The sequence below is a fragment of the Eschrichtius robustus genome, chromosome 6 (genome assembly GCF_028021215.1).
Source record: "Eschrichtius robustus isolate mEscRob2 chromosome 6, mEscRob2.pri, whole genome shotgun sequence".
NCBI classification, from domain to species: Eukaryota; Metazoa; Chordata; class Mammalia; order Artiodactyla; family Eschrichtiidae; genus Eschrichtius; species Eschrichtius robustus.
In genome coordinates this window covers 5,226,128-5,229,301 of record NC_090829.1, presented here as the reverse complement: position 1 = coordinate 5,229,301, position 3,174 = coordinate 5,226,128, and the positions used below count along the sequence as shown (strand labels likewise).

The following is a 3,174-nucleotide window of genomic DNA, read 5'->3' as shown; positions in this document are numbered from 1 at the left end:
GGCGTATTCACTTTGTACTAGACACTAGCACACTAGACACTTTATATGTGCTTCAAATATACAAAGTACCATATATATCTTATTAAGTCTTCAATCAACCTACGCGATAGATTGTTTATTGTCACCATTTTATAGCAGAGGACACCAAGGCAAAGAGATGAACAGTAAGTTCACGAACTTCTCACAGCTTTTAAGAAACAGAGCAAGGAGAGAAACCCAGGAATTCTAGTTCTTGGGTTCACACTCTTAAGTGCTAGACCCTGCTAACTGACTATTTTGCCTCTACTACTTTAATGTCATGTTTTACTATGAATGTAAAATATGTAAACACCTGAGAACTCAACCCAGAACTTGAAACATTTATTCTTAAATTCTAGGTAATCTGGATAGATTTGGTACACAGACACTAACTCTCAGAAGTTGTTCTCAACAAAATGCAGTTTTAAAAATCTCGATTTTTTTAAGATGCCTTTTGGAGTTTCCTGTGTATTCTTCTGTTTTTGTTTTTGTTTTATAACATCGCTTGACTCCCCGAGAGGGAGACTTATTTTCTTTTCTTTATTTATTTGGCTGCAGGCTCTTAGTTGCGGCATGCGGGATCCAGTTCCCTGACCAGGGATCGAACCCGGGCCCCCTGCATTGGTAGCTCAGAGTCTTAACCCCTGGACCACCAGGGAAGTCCCATTCATCTGTCTAAGTGAAAGTAAAGATAGTATAGAAACATTCATTCACTTTCCTTTCATTTCATGAAGGTAGATGAGAGATTGTTAAAGGAAAAAGAAATCTCTAATAATTTTTAATAATACATTATAAAGACAGCAATGAATAACTCCTTGGATATAAAAACAGAACACAGGACAAGATCACAAAAAAACTAAATCGAGAACATCTGACCCCATGTGATGAGAGATCCTTAGGAAAATCCTCACATGGATTTCCCTGACACTGCACCACAGTAAAATTTTTTTCCTCTCCTGGAGACACATAGATCTAAACTCAAGATAGTCCAAGATTGGTACTGTTTGTTGAAAGATGGGCTACAGAACTACACAGAAGGTAAGTAAGAACCCTCCTTCACTGCAAACCTCTCACTTAAAGGACCTGTTTAGAAGTGCTACACACTTGCCTGTTTGGATGACACTATAGGCAAAGTAATCCAAGCCCTTAAGTGGTCTAGAAGTCCCTATCCCATTCCAGAACTGTGTTCTAGTGTCCTCTCCAAGTGCATCAGTAGGTTAGGAGTAAGATACTCTTTAAAACTCATACTCAGTCTAGACAAAATGCTAAAAGTGGTCTAGAATTATCTAGATAGGATTAAAGTCACATTTTAAATGGAATAAAGACTTGGTGAAGGAATTTGATTCATCTCTGCCCCTCAATATCCTTACACTTCTTTCTCATTGCAGTTTTTTTTTTTTTTTTTTTAAGTTAAGGCTGGGTTATTCCAGAAAGGGGAGTGATCGCTAATTTTAGTAGGCCCTAGAAGATATAAATGAATACATTTTTAATGTACTGGAATTTTGAAATTGATCTCCAATGTGTTATCCACTGGTCAAAAGATTAATGATACTCGTGAATTTTCGGCCTGCGGTCTATTTGTGCTGATCTAGGTCTCCTAAGAGGCTATTTAAGTGCTTGCTTGATTGTCAACCTACAGGCTTCATTTTATTCAAACTCTCACTTTACAGCCCTTGTCAAAAAACTAAGAAGTGTCATCTACCTTGAGTTCTCAACTCTTGAAATATTGAAAATTACAAATCCTTCCCCAATATTAGTTTCTTCAAACTGTGATATCAGTGTGACACAGATGCTTATGGAGTTTAAATCACTTTTCAGAGATGTGATTGTTCAAATCACCAATACTATCAAATAAACTATTAGTCTTACTGTGCAAATATTGAACTTAAAAAATCATGAAACATGGGAGGACATATATTCATGTAATTATAAGGTTAACTCATTTATAAGACTCCCACTATCATAAAGTATTTTGCAATTCAAGTTTATAATTAGTTTCAATATTTTACTACTAAGGTTAAATATGTTAGTCTCTATAACAACCTTATTATTTCAAAAAACAAACAAAACCTCTAGGCAAATTATTACTATTCTATTTTTATACCCCTGCTAAAACCCTTACATATTCAGAAATGTATTGTTTTCAGTTGGCAAAATATGGTTTTTTTTAAGACTTCAACTATATCAAAAGACAAAAATGTATATTTCATGCAATGTTAAGTTACTACTAGAAAACACAACGTAACCCTAAAACAAAAGAGAAAACATGGCAATAACCATTAGTTTGCTGGTACAGAGAAATACAGTTTTATTTGAAAACAGTAAGATACCATGCAAGTACCATACAATGAAACATGGTAAAATCTTCCTCAAAGATTCTCTATTTCCCAAAGCTGCTCCCACTTCTAACATATTAATATAGCGCCCCAATAGATTTATACACTTTTATTTGGTAATTCCATAAGTGCAGGCAAATCAGATCTGTGATTCATCACTATTCCCCGAACAAGCATAATATCAGCTTGTGAAGGAACGTGACAAATACATTTTTGTTGCTCTTGTTCTTAGTTTTAAAAACTTCAAAATCTTTAGACAGGCACTGACATAACTTATCTGAAGAACTCACAAGCAATGAATTTATAAAGTTGGAGATTAGGAGAAAACAATGGAAGATGTGTACTCAGTCACCCGCATGCACTTTGCACTGCCATAAGAAACTCAATGTCTTAATTAAATTTCAAATAAAATAAGCCCTAGATTAGATGTGAATCTTTTAGCCAGAGTTGTCATTATAGATGAAACACTATGTTTCAGTTGAATCGCAAACATGTTTCATTATTGAACTTTTGTTGCACCTAGTAAATAGCAAATCACAGCAGGGGGTGTAATTGTTTTGGAAAGACCGCTGAAAACAAAGAGGAATTTTTAAAACAAGCTGCTAGTATCTCTTAACAGAAATTCAACATCCTGTTAGGACCTAAACATTAATTATAAGCTGGCTGAAATAGGACAGTGTCCTGGTAGACCTCAGGATAACTCTACAGAGTCATTCAAAGGTAGGTTTGATGTTATAAATTACACACTTCTAAGAGCAGGGCTATAATATATTTAGTTCTATTACTGATTTATAATAACGGGCTCAAGGAAGGAACATCA

The 3,174-nt window shown here is 34.9% G+C and overlaps 1 non-coding gene across 1 annotated transcript; it reads right to left on the bottom strand.

The window, feature by feature from the left end:
* Window positions 1–604: 604 nt before the first annotated feature.
* Window positions 605–677, bottom strand: TRNAG-ACC (transfer RNA glycine (anticodon ACC)). Its single transcript has one exon. It is a non-coding gene; the product is annotated as a tRNA-Gly (tRNA).
* Window positions 678–3,174: the final 2,497 nt, after the last annotated feature.